This window comes from Protopterus annectens, chromosome 2.part1, assembly GCF_019279795.1.
Source record: "Protopterus annectens isolate FY-2018-M chromosome 2.part1, PAN1.0, whole genome shotgun sequence".
Lineage (NCBI taxonomy): Eukaryota > Metazoa > Chordata > Ceratodontiformes > Protopteridae > Protopterus > Protopterus annectens.
This window is the reverse complement of record NC_056729.1, coordinates 389,980,218-390,000,323: the sequence shown is the minus strand read 5'-3', so window position 1 is coordinate 390,000,323 and position 20,106 is coordinate 389,980,218.

The window sequence follows — 20,106 nt, the reverse complement described above, 5'->3', positions numbered from 1 at the left end:
AATGCCTACTGAATCTTGGAGGCTTGACTTGCAAAAAGTCCAACTGTCTGCATAAACTTAGCTTTTTCTTCCACCTTTTTTAAAACCTCTTCTGCTTTGGTGCCAAACAGATTGTCTTTGTTCAGTGGTGCAGTGATTTGACATGGTCTGGCAAGATCTGTTCCTTAAGCCAAGCATGCCTTCTAAGTACAGAACCTGTGACTGCTGCCCTGCAGGATGCTTCTAGGGCATCAAACCCACATTGCAGGGTATGCTCTAACCTGGCTTGCAGAATGCATAAGCTCCTGTAATTCTTTACTTTCTGTACAGTCAGGGAAGGTTGATAATTTCTGTTTAATAAGTTCCATAGTATGTTGCTGGTATTTCAGCATGTGGAACTGACAATTTAATGCTCTAATGGCAAGAGTTGCAGAGGTGTATACTTTTTTTACTCCATTTGTCTAAAGCTCGGGAATCCCTGTCTGAAGGGGTGAGATTATTAGCTGTGGTTGCTTTTATTCCTTTAGGCCCTTGGAAGATGACCTCTAGGTCAGCAGTAGGATTTTTGAAAGGAAATTTGTGTGAGTCAGGGACTCTTGTAGTACCTGTCAGGTTTTCTAGGAGCAGGAAGTAGAGTATCAGGAGTTAGACTGGATTCCATGAAAACATCACCCAAAACATCCAGAACAAGGGTCTGTGCTGTGGTAAATCTAAAAATTCCCCGAGTCCCTTTTTGGACTGAGGATAATCCTGGCATTCCCAATAGAAATGCACTCTCAAGGTATGTAAGGTTTCACCAAAAGAAAAATCCTCTGGAGGAGAGGCAAAAGGAATGCATTCCTCTGCATCTGAATCCTCATAAGAGATAAGGGCATGTCTTCATAATCAGAAACCTCAGAGTCATCGGACTCTTGGTCAGATAAAGCTGCTGGGTCAAGTCTCTTTTCCTTTTAGCAGGGGTAGGCTGGCTTCCCCTAATCAGCATAACAAGGTCTTCTGCCATTTTAAGCATCTGAGACTGAGGCAGGGAAGCAGGCGCTTGAGTATGGGTCGCCGTTTTTTTAGGCGTAGTTCATACTCTGGGCCTTAGAAACTTGTTAGTTTTAGAAAGAACTGAAGACACGAAAGAAGTTGTTGGTTTGTGCCGAATATCGGTAGTGTGAAGACCTTCCTCAGAAGCTGGTGCCTGCACAGTGGCTCCGGACCCATCCAAGGTAGAGACATCCACAGGTTCCGTAGTCAAAGAAGAGTCTTGCGGCATACCAGACTCCAAAACGGGTCTCGGTAGCAGCCTGCGAATCCATAGAAGCAGGCATCAGGGGCTGCGAAAGCACCTCACTGAGTACCGGCGAAATGGCGACTAGCTTAACGGAAGCGTCATCTGCAGTTTTGGGCCTGTGCGGTCTGTCTCTGTCTTTATCATTACGTTTTTTTCGGAAGATTCGTAGTTAGACAGCTTACCGAAGCCATTTTGGAATACGGAGATCAAGAGCAAAAGTATTTAGCTACGATAAGGGCCCAACGACATATAGTTCTGGCATTAAATAAAGCACAAAACCAGCAGTGAGGGACGTCCTGGTCTGGGCCTAAACAGGTGACACAGTAAAAATGGAAATCTTGGTGTGATATTTACTTTACACAGGTGAGACAATTGTTAACTTTTTTCTGACATAGGTTAGAGCAAGAGCAAGAAAAAAGGATTCCCCAACAGAGTACTTAGCTTTAGAAGACTTCAACTTCAATTTCGGAAATGAAAACTCAGGTAGTGGTCAACTGGCACTTGTGCGAACTGTTTCTGCTTAGGGCTCCTTGACTAGAAAGGCTGATGTAATGGCGTCGGCTCCCTGTTTTCATACCACTGACCTGATGTCAGTCCTGGAATGACAGCAACTAATGCAGAAATACTAAGCCTCTGTTATTCGGGCCGGCTGAGGGCTACTCCTGCCAGGATAACCCAAGTGTGATGAATGCAACAGTGAAACACGAAGAACATCTGCATTCATCTGTCGGGATGTTGGGGAACCTAGGCTCTCCATAACTCTTCCTCATCAGAGTTGGGGGACTCTTAAGGGGAGTCAAAGTGGTTCCCTCTTACACTGTGTGTTCCTCAGACACTTGAGAAGAGATTCAGGGGAAAATAATAATGTAGAACATATGTATTCTGAATTGGATGAATGGATCTTCCGAGAAGTCTTCGGTCTACTGTCCTAAGAAAGAAACATCCACCAGAATATCAGAAAAATGCAGGGTCCCAGGGCAAACCCTAAGCCAAAACAGAAAAGTCATTGCAAATGCCAATCAGCAAAAAGGTGCAGGAGAGAGTCAAGCTAGCACACGACTATGCACAAAGATCTTGGCATTCCCCTATGGAACAACTCTAAGTCAATGCCAGCAATGAAATCAAAGAGGATGCAAAGAAGGAAATAGTCTCCTAGATTTTGGCTGAAAAAAAACAAGGAATCGACTAATGCTGACCAAAAATGATGGCTCTGAAGTTGGCATCAAGGGACCCATGAGCTACAACAAAGCCCTGCCCCAAAGGAGTAAACAGAGCTGTGACAAAGAGATACTGCCAGCACAGTTAGCTGGAAATTTGTAAATAATTATGTGTCATTTGTGAATATCAACATGACTTGCATACAAGTGTGACAAAAAGAGATACTACTGGCACAGATGGCTGGAATTTTTGTAAATAGTTGTGTGTCTTTTGTGAATGTCAGCATGCTTCATGTAAGATGCTTGCGTTAGAAATGTATTAGAACTGTATGTCATACAAGATGGTTTGTACAGGCATGCGTGCTTAAGTGATACTCTGTAAAGTGCTTATGCTTGAAATTAATCCACAGTGTACCCTATTGGAATAGAACATAAATGTACATAAACTGTTGTAACTGTTTAAATGCATATATTTTAAAAGGGGAAACTGAAATACAGGTTAACTTGCAAAGCTTAAAAAAATAGCTGAAATTAAATTACTTCATGGCTAGGCCATAAAGAAATGTTAACTTTCAGTTTCAGTGCAGCAACAGACACAATGTTAGTGCTGAGAAGTTTTCTGTATTGTCTTGGAAGTGTTTTATTGTTTTATGACTTCCAGGATCTGCAAAGATCTGAGGAAAAGCCCTTGTGCATGTATTTTCACAAGTAAATGGAAATACTACTAGTGTTCAGCAATGGGGATTTTATCTGGGATACAGTCAGATGACAAGAAATTATGTCATTCTGGAGGTATTCCAGCAGTAATATTTGAGATATTAATTCAAGAAGTCACTGCAACAGACTGCATTCTGTATTCTGTCTTTGACCTGACAACATCAGCTACAGGACTTATTCACCACACATCTTCCTTGCTGCTCTAATTAAGTAAGTGTACTAGGGTACAGTAATTATCTAAGATACAGCCAGGAATATAGCAAAGCTTAGCTTAGACATTTTTGTTTATTTATTTGAGACTGTCCTGCAATGTTGTTTTAAATATTTCCTGTTATTTGGAACTCTGCTGTCACTGTAAATATACATATATATATATATATATATATATATATATATATATATATATATATATATATATATATATATATATATATATATATATATATATATATATATACATATACATATACATATATATATATATATATATATATATATATATATATATATACGCACACCAAGTAGACGTGCAGATCTGCAGTAACTACAGAGGGATAAAACTGATCAGTCACAGCTTGAAGTTATGGCAAAGAGTAGTGGAAGCTAGGTTAAGAAGGGAGGTGATGATTACTGATCAGCAGTATGGTTTCATACCAGGAAAGAGCACTACAGATGTGATGTTTGCTCTGAGAGTGTTGATGGAGAAATATAGAGAAGGTCAGGAGGAGTTCCATTGCGTCTTTGTGGACTTGGAGAAAGCATATGATAGGGTGCCTAGACAGGAGTTATGGTACTGTATGAAGAAGTTGGAAGTGGCAGAGAAGTATTTAAGAGTGGTACACGATATGTGCGAGGGTAGTGTGACAGTGGTGAGGTCTGCAGTGGTAGTGGCAGATGCATTTAAGGTAGAGGTGGGATCACATCAAGGATCAGCTCTGAGCCCTTTCTTATTTGCAATGGCAATGGACAGGTTGACAAACGAGATCAGACAGGAGGTGATCTGTAGCAAGAGTAGGGACGAGGTTCAGGAGAGGTGGAGATATGCTCTAGAGAGGACAGGAATGAAGGTCAGCAGGACTAAGACAGAATATATGTGTATGAATGAGAGGGAGGATAGAGGAATGGTGAGGATTCAGGGAGTAGAGTTGGGGAAGATGGATGAGTTTAAGTACTTGGGATCAACAGTTCAGAGTAATGGTGAGTGTGGAAGAAAGGTGAAGAAGGCAGTACAGAGGCAGGGTGGAGAAGAGTGTCAGGAGTGATTTGTGACAGAAGGGTTCCAGTAAGAGTGAAAGGGAAGGTCTACAAGAGGGTAGTGAGACCAGCTATGCTGTATGGGTTGGAGATGGTGGCATTGACAAAAAGGCAGGAGTCAGAGCTGGAAGTGGCAGAGTTAAAGATGTTAACAATTCCACTGGGTGTGACAAGGATGGACAGGATTAGGAATCAGTATATTAGAAGGTCAGCTCAGGTTGGACGGCTTGGAGACCAAGCCAGATTGGCGAGACTGCGTTGGCGTGTGCGGAGGAGGGATGCTGGGTATATTGGGAAAAGGATGCTAAGGATGGAGCTGCCAGGTAAGAGGAAAAGAGGAAGGCCTAAGATAAGGTTTATGGATGTGGTGAGAGAGGACATGTAGGTGGTTGGTGTGACAGAGCAAGATGCAGAGACCAGGAAGAAATGGAAACAGATTATCTGCTCTGACGACCTCTAATGGGAAAAGCCAAAAGAGAAGATTTTCTTGTTATTTTAATATTTATTATTAAATATATTTAAACCTTTCATTGTGGCTGATCTGTCTAGAGATATTTAAGTTCTGAGAGTACTTGCATATTTATTTGGTGACACTGTATAGGGCACTCCTAACAGCCTTGCTCTTAGTCAAACTACCACTTGTATTGATAGTAACATTACACAGTAAGACTGGACACGGTTTAAGGGCATTAAAGTAGCTGATAAAGAGGTGGCAGCAATAAATACCTTACAGTCTGGGCAAAAGTGGGTATAGCTAGTAAACCTGTGCCAGTCTTTTCCCAGGTGTGTGTTTGTGTATAAATCAAACCTCAAAGAGTGTGTGTGTCAGCTACTTGCGAAGGGACACGAAGCACTGGTTGGATAGAGGGGGTATTGGAGGTCTTGGCTTGGTCACTCAGCTGAGATCTCAACTATATGGCTGTGCCAGTGCGGAGTCTTACTGGGGATCTGGAGAATGAGGGAGAAGCCAGCCCCAGAATGCAAAGAAAAATAAACCACAGTCAAGGATAATAGAATGACTGTGGTCTTAAGGGAAACTGCACTTGATGCAGAGCTACATCTGGTAATACTGTGTGTGTGTACCTGTCATTCTCCCAGTATACTTCCCCCACTGGTGAAGGCTGAGGCTCCTTCATTACTGTTACCAATGGTGGGGCATCACATTTATTGGTGACATTGGTGGGATATCCACATATTGGGATGCAGTGGTGTGGATATCAAACTCCTGTAGCCTGTAAACAGTGATCACTAAAGAAGATGTTTGTACTCAAGCAGCCACACAGAACATTCAGAGTTTCATACCACAATAGTTTTATTTATGCTTTGGTTAGCTTTGTCAGTCGGGGAGAGCAGGCAAGGATGTCATCAGTGGAGTATGGCAAGCTGACAAGGTACCAGTTGGCTGAGATGTGCCAAGACAAAGGACTAGTAGATGCTAACCTGACTAAATCAGAAACTACTGCAGTCTTAACCACAGCTGCATCACAGACCAGCAACCAGGAGGACAACTAGACTGCCCTTGGGGATGTACAACTCTCATAAAATGGACAGTTCAACCTTTCCACAGAGGACTTAAAAATCCACATGTGGTTACAGAGACTTGAACTGGAGGCCAAACGTTTGGAAATAGAATCAGAAGAGAGAATGCAGCATTTGGAAGTAGAGGCAGAATCAGCAGAGAGACTCACAGGTCTGGAAGCTGACAAAAAAAGAGAGACAGAGGCAACATGAAAAGGAGATGCTGACTCTTCACCAGGATCATGGAGGTAACTGGGAAGGGAATAACTAAACCCTAGAAGCAATAAATGTCAGTATATTTCTTCCACAATTTACAGAGTGACAAATTTGATAGTTTAATTCATAAGTTGGAATGATAGAATGCAATTGGTAAGTTCTCTGGAGACAACAGTGGTACCAAACTTCCACAACAGGTTATAACCTGCCTTAGTAGATGGGAAACAGACCACTGCTAAGAGACAGAGACAGCCTCTGACCTAACCACTGTGAAGCCTGCAATGGTTAAACAGCAGCAATACCTGTTTGGGCAGTCTACTCCAGTCAGAGCTTTAGTAGGGGACCCCATTCCAAATACCTTTGGCTAGGGTTCACCTTGACTGGGAGGGTGGAAAAGTAAGCAAGCATGTAGGTGTGTTTGAGGATATCCCTGCGGATGTTCTGATAAGGAATGATTCTGATAATGCAGTACCTTGTGTGCATGCAGTTACACAGAGTCAGGATTTCAGATAAGCATGTGGGCCTGGTAGCCGGTGGGGGGGCAAGACAGACCTCACACTTGAAGCCAGGACTGGTGAGGTGGCTACTTCAAGGAGGGAGCTACCCAATAGCAGTGAGACTGAAGATAAGCCACAACTGCTTTTGGGTACAGATGTTCTCTTGGACAGTGTGACTGAAAGGGCAGAGGTAAGTAGTAGTACCCAGGCTGACAGTGAGGCACCGCTGTCATTGAATACCAGACTTCCTGTGGGAGCTGGGAGGGGTTACAAAGAGAGAGTTGAGACCGGGTCAGCTCTCAGACACTACGTTACAAGGTTTGAGGGAGGTAGCTAGTGAGGATCCTGACTCTCAAGGAAAGAAGGAATCAGTATACTGGGACAAAGGGCTACTGTATAGAGAGTGGACCCTGAGGGAGGGCTAGAGAGTGGACCCTGAGGGAGGACTAGAGGGTAAGAGAATACAGCAGTTGATAGTGCCCACAGCCTACTGTCTGGCACTTCCAGCCATAGCCCATGACATTGCCTTTGCAGGTCAAATGGGCATAAAGCATATCAAGAGACACATTATGCAGAATTTGTATTGCCCTGGGATTTCCAGGGATGTAACAGGGCACTGCAGGACCTGTGAGCAGTACCAGAAAGTAGGCAAGGCACGAGATAAGGTGAAAGCTCCTTTGATGCCTTTGCCTATGACAGAGGAGCCATTTCACAGGGTAGCTTTGGATACTGCAGGGCCTCTGAGTATCCCAAAATCCACAGAAAGAAGTATAGCCTAGATGTAGCAGATTATGCTACCAGATACCCTGTAGCAGAGGCTCTGTCCTCCATTGAGGCAGAAAAGGTAGCAAATGCTTTGTTAGAGACTTTCAGAAGGGTAGGTTTCTCAAAAGAAATACTGACTGACAGAGGTGTCAATTTCACGTCAGACCTGCTGGCTTGTCTGTGGAAGCACTGTATGGTGAAGCACCTAAAGACCACACCCTATCACCCCCAGACTAATAGTCTGGTGGAGAGATTAAAATCTACACTAAAGACCATGCTATAGGCATTTGCAGACCAGTTCAAGAGGGAGTAGGACAAATATTTGCCCCATCAGGTGTTTGCTTACAGAGAGGTGCCCCAGAAATCCACAAGTTTTTCACCCTTTGAGTTGCTGTATGTGCATAGGGTGAGAGGACCTCTGTATTGATTCATGATGTGTAGGAGGGTGAGTGTGCATCCCAAAAGGAGTCAGTTTGTGGCATATATCCTAAATTTCAGGACAAAGCACAGGAACTCATGGGCTTGGCCCAGGAGAACCTGGCAGAAGCCCAACAGCAGATGAAGGTCTGGTATGACAGGAATGCTTGAGCTAGAAAGCAAGCTGTCGGGCAGCAGGTTATAGTTCTCATTCTTGTCAGGCACAACAAGCTGCAGGCAGCCTTGAGGGATCATTCAAAATGGTAAGTAAAGTCAGTGATGTTAACTACATGGTAGAACTGCTAGGCAGGAGGCAAGGGCACAAACTGTACCATGTGAACACCATGATAGGGAGGCCCTGGTACTAAGTATTTGCAGTAAAAGGAAGGAGGGGGTTCTATGGTTAAAGGGAGCTAGCCAGCAAAGTTCCAAGCTACTATGGTGGAGCCTAGGGTTGTAGGCATATGACAGGACAGTGCAACACTGTACTGGGGTCAAAAATGCCAAGGCAGCTGGAATCTCAAGACAGAGAATGGGATAAGGTATTCACAGACAGGCTCATCCCTCTCAAGCAACGTTTCTCAAGGGTCACTTGAAAAACTAGTTTGAGTCTTCGAGGGGGGAAGAAATGTGACAAAGGAGGTACTACCTGCACAGTTAGCTGGAATTTTGTAAATAATTATATGTCATTTGTGAACATCAATGTGATTTATATAAAAGTGTGACAAAGAGATACTGCCAGCACAGCTGTCTGGAATTTTGCAAATGGTTGTGTGTCACTTGTGAATGTCAACATGCAAATACAGGAGGTTAACTTACAGCCTTCAGAAAAATAGCTGAAATTAAACTACTTCATGGCTGGGCCACAAAAAATGTTGTCTTTTAGTTTCAGTTCCAGTGCAGTAACAGACGCAAGTTTGTGCTGTGAAGATTTCTGTATTGTCTTGGAAATGTTTTATTATTTTATAACTTCCAGGATCTGCAAAGATCTGAGGAAAAACCACTGATCATGTATTTTCACAAGTAGATGCTAAATACTGCCAGCTTTCAGCAGTGGGGGGGGGGGGGTTACCTCGGATAGAGTCAGATGACAAGAAATTATGTTATTCTGCAAGCTATCCCAGCAGTAATATTTGAGCTATTAACTTAAGAAGTTTCCGAGAGAGAGACTGCATTCTGTATTCTGTCTTTTACCTGACAACATCAGCTTGAGGATTGCTTCACCATACATTTGCCTTGTTGCTCTAATTAAGTAAGTGCACTTGGGTATAATAATTCTAAAATATAGTCCGGAATAAAAGTAAAACTGAGCTTAGATATTTTTCTTTATCTATTTCAGACTGTCTTGCAATGTTGTTTTAAATATTTCCTGTGATTTTGAACTCTGCTATCTCTGTAAATATATTTGCTGAGTATTTTCTTGTTTTCTTTAAATATTTATTATTAAATATATTTAAACCTTTCATTGTGGTGGATCTGTCTAGAGATATTTAAGTTCTGAGAGAACTTGCATATTTATTTGGTGACACTGTGTAGGTCAATCCTGATAGTCTTGCTCTTGGTCAAACTATCATTTGTATTGATAGTAACATTACCCAGTAAGATTGGACACCCTTTGTTAAGGGCCTTAAAGTAGCTGATAAAAAGGTGGCTGGTGGCAGTAATAAATACCTTATAGTCTAGGCAAAAATGGGTACAGCTGGTAAACCTGTGCCAGCCTTTCCCAGGTGTGTGTGTGTGTGTGTGTGTGTGTGTGTGTGTGTGTGTGTGTGTGTGTGTGTGTGTGTGTGTGTGTGTGTAAATCAGACCTCAGAGTATGTGTGTCAGTTGCTTGGGCAGAGACACGAAGCACTGGTTGGACAGTAAGGATGCTGGAGGTATTGTCTTGGCCACTCAGCTGATATCTTAACTCTATACCTGTGCCAATGAGTGTTATTGGGGACCTGGAGAAAGAGGGAGAAACCAGACCCGGACTAACTGTGGTCTCTGTGTGTTCTTAAGGGAAATTGCACTTGATGCAGAGAGCTGCATCTGGTAATATTGTGTGTGTGTACCTGTCATCCTCCGAGTGTACATCCCCCACTGGGGCTAGTGGTGAGGATTGAGGCTCCTTGATTACTGTTGCCAGTGGTGGGCATCACAAGAGCCAACAGCACACCTGGTGGACCTAGCTTTAAGGGAATTAGTGCTGCCAAAATTTACATTGGACAGGAAGGAAAGGATTTGCAGACTAAAGGGGCAAGAAAAATGGGTATATCAGCTCCAATCTGAGGACCAGGAGAGATTAACCACCTATCAAGTGGTACTGAGTGAGCCAAAACAATCACAATGACCAGCATCACATAATTTAGTTTAAGTAATGGGGCTAGAGCCTGTCTGGATGCTGGGGTCCTAGGAAGAGAGGACTCAGAAATCACCATCTCCCTGGTAGACACATACCCGACCAGGGATAGGGTCTGAAGAGGTGGTTGGTCAATTACCTGACTCTGACACCTTAAAGGATGAACTAAAGAACAGAGAATTCGCACTCTACCCGTCACCTTCTTGACCAGAGTAATACTGGTTAATGCTTTAGGCTGTGGTAGATGAGGCCAGTGGTTCTGCACCTTTTTGGGATACTTAGCCATGAACCTGGAGCTTGAAAACTTCCACTTCTTCCTCCTGGTCTCAACCACAGTAAGCAATGATGATGCCACTATCCCCTGACACCAGTGGAGTTCCTGAAGGCTCAGTGTCCTGAGACCACTCCTTTTTTGGTACCTTGTCTGGCTCACCAAACATGCACATGACTGCAAATATGGAAACATTGCCACTAATACCACAACACTTAACATTATACAGGAATGGTGTAGTAAAAATGGTTGTATTTTCAATGTAAAAAAAATGCAGTATTCAGGCATTTAAAAACACACCAAAGGTTTTATATGCTATTGACAGGAAACAAGTAAAAGGTAACAACAGTATTTGTGATGTATAGTTAGCCACCAAGTGCATGAAATCCTGAATGTTTCTGAATAACTCCCATAATATATTGTCCACAAGTTTGAATCAATACATCGGCCACTACTCTGCTCACTTATGAATTGGATTTTGGCCCTGGTACTGTATTAAGACTCATCCGCGGTGGTGCAGCGGTGGCACTGTTGCCTCACAACAAGAGGTTCTCCCGTTCGATTCTCGGCTGGAGTGCAGGGAGTGCCTTCTTTGTGGAGTCTGCATGTCCTCCCCTTGGTTTTCTGGGCATTCGAAAGACATGCGTAAATGGGCGTGCCTTCGCTGAAGGTTGAACGTCGAGCTGGCACCTCGGCGTTCATGAAAATCTACTGCCAATTGTTAGCGGACCGGAGCTCAGCTGTGGCGACCCCTAACTGGGAAAAGCCAAAAGACGACAACAACAACAACTGTATTAAGACTCACACATACCTCTCAGCTACGAGCTTCAAAGGTAAACTAAGTAGCCAAATCTCAGAATCCAAACCATAAACAGGAAGAGGACATAATATCCAGGACTTAATACCCAGTTCCTTACTATTCCCCTGTTAGTAAACTACCTGTGTCCTGGTATACCATTTATTTACTTGTACTCTGCATCCAACTTACTCAAGAGGTTTTACTATCTGGCTATCACTTACCATCAAACAGTAATTGTAAGGGGATCTTTATGCCTCATCCCTTTTTGTTTTCAAATAGTCCTGTTATTAATCTCAAAATAAAAAACAGTGCTTTATGGTACCTTTGTCTGACTTAAACTAAGTACTCCTCCAAAGGAAAATGCAGGAATATGTACAAAATGGCTCTGAGAAAAAAAAAAGTCTGCCATTAAGTTAAGTTATTTGGGTTTCTGGTTAAACTCTATCTGTGGCAGTACAAACCCAGCCAGTTAAGTACAAAATTTCTAAATGCACTCTTGGGTAGTTCTTAAGATTATGGGATCAGAATCTCATGATGTGAATGGCAAAGAGGCTCTTACACCACAATGTAAGCATGGCTTTCTCCTCATCTGCTATGCCACAGTGAGGAACAAGTATATTATCTAAATCCCACCCAATAAAATATGCAGATTCACACTTCCTGTGTTTTCCACAGTACACCACTACCTTATTCTTCAAAAACAAGACTGGCTACCTAGTATACAGACAAACAAAAATGTAACAGTAAATCAGTTAGCGTATTAAGTCGTTACCTGCAACTGCCTAGAAACGTATCCAAAACAAAGCCAATCACTCTGCTCTAATACAAGTAGCATGGTTTTACTAAACTGATCTACCTGCAAACTTCATACGATGGGTATTGTCGCCTCCATGCTCATCCCTACAGCAAACTATTTTTTTTTCATCTTAAAACTGAGAATAAATTAATCCGATTTCTTCTACAGCCTCCCGTCACCCAGGTTTCTGCTGTCATTCTAAAGGGATCCAAGTACCTGTCAGTCTGGGATGATATGGCTAACAGACCACAATGTTTTGCCAGAGATGGTCTTCACCTGTCACCACTGGGCTTTTGGCTACTGGCTAAAGCTCTTGTCTCCCCCATAGTGCCTTTTTTTCTTAAGGCAATGTCACAAAAACAAAATTCCAGATGTAAAAATATCCTCAAAAAACAACCTTAAGGTTATGCTGCTAACTACTAGCAGTTTAAATCTGAAACTGCACTCACTGGAAGCACACCTCACCTTGGACGATGCAGACATCTGTGTAGTCACAGAGACAGTACAGTTGTGTACACTTACCATAAATGTAGATGTTAGAGTGTATTCGCTGTTGCAGTCATCACATTTGGGTTATCTGCCTGCAGGTAGCCCACAGCCGGCCTGAATACCAGAGTCTTCGGATTTCTGCATCGGATGTTGTCGCTTCTTCCATGGCGTCAGGGGTATAAAACATGCAGCCGACACCATTACATCAGTTTTTCTTGCCCCAGATGTCAGGTGCCCCCACAATAGGAAGCAATTATATGGTATGGTACACCCCCATCAAAAAGAAAATACACAACAAAAAATATATGTACCAAGCAAGAAGGAAAAGTAGAGCCAAGAGAAGTCAAGGGGCTGGAGGGAGGCTAACCAGAACTGCAAAAGTGAACACACTCGAACATCTACATTTATGGTAAGTGTACACAACTCTACTATGTTCTTCGTGTTTCACTGTCGTAGTCATCACATTTGAGTTGATTCCCAAAGCTAAGGAAGGGAGGAGGTAGTTAAAGAGCATAAGGGCCAGCTATTAAGCCCCGCAAGACTGCTGTGGCAAATCCAGCTCTGGATTTAGAAAAGATAGTCAGGTGGTAATGCTCGGTGAAGGTATGTACAGAGCTCCAGGAAGCAGCTTCCAGGATGTCCCTGGTAGGGACTCCTCTGAGAAATACCATAGAGGTAGATGCAAACCTGGTGGAATGTGATCTTATCCCCTGTGGGGTAGGTTTTCCATGGTGCTTGTAGCAGAAATTAATGCAATGAGCTATCCATTTGGAAATGGTTTGCTTTGAAATGGCCTTCCCCTCTGCCCCTGCAACAAAGCCAGCTAGCAGCTGGTCAGATTTTCTGAGAGGCTTAGTCCTGTCCAAACAGAATCTAAGTTGTCTGTGCACATCCAGAGAGTGCAGTATCCGTTCCCCTTTGTTTTGTGGATTAGGGAAAAAAAGTAGGCAAATGAATGGACTGGTTTAGGGTCACACTAGACACCACCATGGGCATAAAGAAAGGATTAGTCCTGAGGGAAACCCTGTCCGCATGGAAGATAATGAAGGGTTCCACTGCCATGAGGGCCTGTAATTCAGACACTCTTCTTGCTGAAGTGATGGCTAGAAGTAAAGCTGTTTTCCAAGAAGTAATTTCAACTCTGCTGTTGCAGCTGGCTCAAAGGGGGGAAGAGTGAGCTTTTCCAATACAAAGTTAAGGTCCCAGGCTGGAGTGGGTGCTCTCCTGGGGGGTCTTAAATTTTTGGCCCCTCTAAGGAATTGTTTTAGCAAGGGGTGAGGGAAGAGGGGTGGCTCAGTATTATAATGTGTTGAAATGGCAGAGGCATGAATTTTAATTGACGAGAAGGATAGGCCCTTGTGGTGCATTTCCATTAAGTAATCTAGAATATGAGGTAAGCTGGGCACCGTTGTGCCCATCCCCCTGAGTCTGGCTCCTGGAACAATATCTTTTCCACTTTTCAGCATGGGATTTTCTGGTACTAGGCCTCCTTGCCTCCAGAATGACATCCAGCACCTGCTTACTGAGGGATGCTAGAGGAGAGCTCATGGAATTAGCCAGGCTGCAAGGTTCAGGGTTTGAAGCGGAGGGTGCAGAATCTGGCCTGCCTGCTGGGACAGCAGGGAAGGGGTCTGAGGCAGGTGCCATGGTTGTAGCAGTAACCAAACATAATGTTGTGCACGTAAGGTTCTGCTCGGCCAGAAAATACCATATGAAAAACACAGTTAGCCAGCAGTTATAATGATTCGAGGTATAGAACACGTAGCACCAAATAAGGTACTAAATAAAGAACTTTATCAAGAACAAATAATGAAAAAATCAGGGGAAAATTCCCCTTAATCCGATAATGACAACTTCGAAGCACATCCTACAGCATAGCCCAGTAACTGCAAACAAACATAATGCTGTGCACGTAGGTTCTGCATGGCCAGAAAATACCATATGAAAAACACAGTTAGCCAGCAGTTATAATGATTTGAGGTATAGAACACATAGCACCAAATAAGGTACTAAATAAAGAACTTTATCAAGAACAAATGATGAAAAAATCAGGGGAAAATTCCCCTTTATCCGATAATGACAACTTCAAAGCACATCCTAGAGCATAGCCCAGTAACTGCAACCAAACATAATGCTGTGAACGTAGGTTCTGCACGGCCAGAAAATACCATATGAAAAACACAGCTGGCCAGCAGTTATAATGATTCTAGGTTTAGAACATGTAGCACCAAATAAGTTACTAAATCGGATAAAGGGAATTTTCCCCTGATTTTTTTCATCATTTGTTCTTGATAAAGTTCTTTATTTAGTACCTTATTTGGTGCTACGTGTTCTATACCTCGAATGGTTGTAGCAGTGTCAGACTGCACAAGAGGTGGTACCAGTGCTGGCATGGCCAGTCTGGTGCGATCAGTATTCTCCTTGGCTTGTTCTGTTTGATCTTTAATAGAACCTTCGAGAGGAGAGGCAGAGGGGGAAAGGCATAAACCGAGAGGCTTTCCCAGGTAAATGACAGGGCATCCTCTTTCCAAGCTTGACTGTGGGGAGTTCTGGTGCAGAATTTGTTCAATTGGTAGTTCTGAGGGGAGGCAAACAGATCTACCTCTGGAGTCCCCCATTTCTTCCTCAAGAGGTTGAATATTATGGGTTCTAGTTTCCATTCGTGTGGGTCCATGAGATTTCTGCTCAAGTTGTCTGCCAGTGAATTTAGTTTGCCTGGCAGGAATTGAGCTTGTAGGTGCACTTGGTAGCTCAAGGCTGTGCTCCACAGAGCCATGGCTAGTCTGCAGAGAGTGTAGGAGTGGGTTCCCCCCTTCTTGTTTATGTACCACATACCTGTGGTGTTGTCTGTCTTTACCAATAGTTGTCCTGGAAGAATAAGGTCTTTGAAAGCTGTCAGAGCATTCTGTACAGCTAACATTTCTTTTTGATTGATATGCAGGTGCATCTGTCTCGGGTTCCATTTGCCCTCAACATAGGGCAACGTGAGCCCCCCATGCATAGTCTTGATGCATCTGTTGTTAGGGTTTGGGCAGCAGGGGGTAGAGAGAAAGGGAGTCCCTTGTTGTGGTAGCAGGCCTCTGCCCACCAAAGGAACTCTGTCCTTAATAAAGGAATGATAGGAATCATTGTTTCCAGGTCCTGAGAATGTTGACACCATAGACCTTTTAGATACCATTGGAGTTTCCTTATATGCAGTCTTGCATATGGAATTAGGAGAATGCAAGAGGCCATTGACCCCAGGGCTTGCAGTATTTTCCTTGCAGATAGCTGGGTTTTTGTGGCCAATAGTTTGAAGTAGGTTGTCAAACAAACTTGTTCCTCTGGAGTGAGGAATGCCATCTGGGAAGTTGTGTTCAAGCTTGCTCCCAGGAATACAATCTGTTGGCAGGGTACTAGGTGAGATTTCTTTTTGTTGATGGTGTACCCCAGTGAGGTTAGAAGTTTCTTTACAAATGCCAGGTATTGCAATAGCAAGTCCAGGCTTTCTGCCTGAATCAGACAATCATCCAAGTATGGGTAAATGTGAATATTTCTTTGCCTGCAAAATGCAATGGCTGGAGCTAGACACTTTGTGAACTCCCTGGGCACAGTAGATAAGCCAAAGGGAAGTGCAGAGAACTGAAAGTGCATGGAGCCCACCCGGAAGCGTAGGTATTGTCTGCAGGGTTCTCTTATTGGGATGTGCAGGTAAGCTTTCTTTCAGTCTAGGGTTGCCAGCCAGGCATCCTTGGCTATTACAGGAAGAAGCTGTTAACGAGTTAGCATTTTGAATTTTGGAACCACCAGAAAGGTGTTGTGAATAGAGCATTCCAGGACAGGACGCCAGGAGTTTTCATTTCTGGGTACCAGAAAGACTCTTGAATAAAAACCTTGTCCTCTTAGTTCTGCTGGGACAGGTTGAATAGCCCTGATACTGAGAAGAGAGAGAGAACCATGCTGTTGGGCCTCCGCCCATTGACTGGGGGGGAGGTTTAGCCAACCATTTGGGGTTGGTAGTGTGTGGAAGTAGAATCTGTATCCTCTGGAAACTATGTTCAAAACGCATTTGTCCTGGGTAATGAGTTCCCAAGTTTTTTGCATGCAGGGCGAGCTTTCCTCCTAAGGGAGCAAGTAGTTGAGCAGGGCTTAGAAAGGTTAAGGTTAAGTCATTGTACCATTTTTCCATAGGGGGGGGTGGCTTAATATTCCCTGATTTGGAAGTAGGAGCCCCCCACTGCTTAGATCTGTGCATAGCCTGAGACTGACGTCTTGGTGGTCTGCTGTTCCTGGGTTTGGACCGAGAAGGCCTGGAAGAGACTGGAAAGGACCAGTTCTTTGAATGACAATACCTACTGAATCAGGGAGGCTCTACTTGTAGGAAATCTTTAACAGTTTGCATAGATTTAGCTTTTTCCTCCATCCTTTTGAGGACTTCTTCTGCTTTGTTGCCAAAAAGACAGTCTTGGTTTAAGGGTACATCCAGTAATTTAGCTTTAACACGATCTGGCAAGTTTTGTTCCTTAAGCCAAGCATGCCTTCTAAGTACAGACTCACGGACTGCAGCCCTGCACAATGCTTCTAAAGCATCAAAACCACATTGCAAAGTATGTTTACCAACTTGTTCTGCAAAGCATTAAATCTTGCAAGTCGTTGTGTTCAGCACAGTCAGGAATTAACATCATTTTCTGTTTAAGTAGTCCCATAATATGCTGCTGATACTTTAACATATGAAACTGGCAATTTAAAGCCCTAATGGCCAAAATAGCAGAAGTGTATACCTTCTTACCCATCTGTCTAAGGCTCTAGGATCTCTAACAGAAGGGGTATGATTTTTGGCAGCAGTAGCCTTAATGCCTTTTGGTCCTTGGGAAATGGTCTTTGGAACCGCAGTAAGATTCTTGAAGAGGAACTTGTGAGAGTCAGGTACACTGTAGTACCTGTCAGGTTTTCTGGGAGCTGGAAGTAAAGTGTCTAGGGTAAGGCTAGATTCCATCTAGAATGGCCAAAACAGGAGGGATAGCTAGAGGCCTGTGTTGAGGCAGGAGTAAGAATTCCCCAAGTCTCTTTTTGGACTCAGTAGTCCTGGTTTCCCAGCGGAAATGCTCCCTAAGGGTATGCAAGGTTTCACCAAAAGAAAAATCTTCTGGAAGGGAAGCAGGGAGGGGATAGTATCCTCTGTATCAGAATCCTCATAAGTGGAGAAGGGCAAATCCTGGTAATCAGAAGGAGCAGAGATATCAGATTCCTGATCAGAAGAATCAGAAAGAAAATCGGTTCAAGGTCTCTTAGAGGGGGAAGGTTGGCTACCCGTAATTAAGGTAATAAGGTCTTCAGCCATTCTAAGCATTTGATTTTGAGGCATATGGGCCAGAGTCTGCGGTTTGGTCACCAATTTTCTAGGTGTAGTGCAAGTTTTAGACCTGAGGAATTCGGTACTTCTAACTGGAAATGATGCCGTCGGTTTAATATGAAAGTCTGTAGGCCTGAATACACCCTCAGAAGCTGGTGCCTGCACAGTGGCTCCAGACCCATCCAAGGTAGAGACATCCGCAGGTTCCACAGTCGAAGAAGCATCTCGTTGCATACCAGATTCCGAATGGGTCTCAGTAGAGGCCTGCGAATCTGTAGTAGTAGTAGGTATCATGGGGCTGTGAAAGCACATCACTGAGTACCGGCAGACTGGCGACTAGCTTAATGGAAGTGTCATCAGCAGTTTTGGACTGATGCAGTCTCGGTCTTTATCCTTACATTTTTTCGGAAGATCAGTAGTCGGATGGCTTAACGAAGCCATTTTGGAGTATGGAGATTGAGAACAAAAGTATTTGGCTACAAATATAGCCCAACGACGAATAGTTTGGGCGTTGAACAAGGCACAAAACTGACAGCGAGGGATGTCATGGTCTGGGCCTAAACACGTGACACAGTAAGAATGAAAATCTATGAGGCATTTGCTTTCCACTGGCAAGACAATTGTTAATTTTTTCTGACATCGGTTAGAGCAAGAAAAAAGTATCCCCAATAGGGTACTTATCTTTTTTGAAGACTTTGGGTCTGAAACTCGAAAATGAAAATTTCAGGAGTCGGCCAACCAGCACTTGCGAACTGCTTCTGCTTCGGGCACCGCTTGGCAAGAAAAACTGGTGTAATGGCATCTGCTGCATGTTTTATACCCCTGACGACCTGACGTCATGGAAGAAGCGACAGCATCCGACGCAGAAATCCAAAGACTCTGATATTCAGGCTGGCTGAGGGCTATCTGCAGGCAGATAACCCAAATGTGATGACTGCAACTGTGAAACACAAAGAACATCTGGTTCAAGGCCATGGACAGCACCCTGGCTATACCAGGATATAATGCCTTTCACACGTTCAAACCACAAAATTAACACATGAAAACTAAGGGAGGAAGAGTATTAATATTCATCAAAGACAAGTACACCTCCAGACTGGTTAAACAGAATGATTCCCTACAGTTACTCCATGTGCAAACAACTATAGGAAAGACCCATCTCCAAGTTATAGTCAGCTATAGCTCCCCCTCGATGAACCATGATATGAATACTGCCTACTTGGATTTGCTGGAGTCACTCAAAATTTAACCAAAGACCCTGGTTATGGGTGGCTTTAATAACCGTCCATGGATTGGCTAAATTATACATGTACAAACTTACTCACCCAAAGGTTCTTGGACTCTGTTAACTCAAATGCCTTGAAGTAGATAGCTGGTATCCCCCACAAGGGGCCCCAACATTCTAGATTTGGTACCCAGCAACATGGCAGAATGGTGCACCACCACAAGTGTGCAGCCCCCTCCCCCTTGGTGAAGTCTGATCATACATCAGTCTCTTTCGAAGTAACGAAGGCATCAGACCCACTCCCCCGCCACAGAGGATAAAAAAACATTTCTAAGGCCAACTACAGCCTCTTACAAGAAGGCATTAATAGCTTCAAAGCTCCTGCCCCCATGATGGCAAGAACACCTATACTTGGATATACACCAATGCATTGTATAAACATCTGAACAATTGTATTAACTCAGCCATTCCTGAAAGGACCAAAGGAAGATCCTCAAGATAAAACATACCTGCCTGGTGGACATCCACCATAAAAGGGGTATATAATAAGAGGAAGAAATTGCTTTCTAAGAGCAAGAAGGAACTATCTCAGAATTGGAAGCACACCCTTCTCAGCTTGAACAAGCAAATAAGACATCTTGTAAAGTCCTCCTAAAGATAACTACAAATCTAGATTAGCATCCCTAGCTAAGGATAACCATAAGGCATTCTGTAGCTAAATCTGAGACCTTAAAAGAAAAGCCCAGATTTGCGTTGAACTGGTAGTGAATGGTACCACATATACTGAACCATTGGAAATAGCCAACCTGCTAGTGGACAGTTCGAGTGAAAACTTCTCCCCCTGTCTCTGCCACATATGCCCAAAACATTAGTACCACCTACTCTCTATCTAGTATCTCTAAAGAGCAGGTTTTAATAGCTCTCTCCAAGGCCAAAAACACAGCCACTGTGGGACTTCATAACATCTCAGGCTGCGTTTTCACTGGTTTAAAACAGGAGTTAGCAACACCATTGGGTACTCTTTTCAACCACAGTCTAAGCTCTGGTTTAGTCC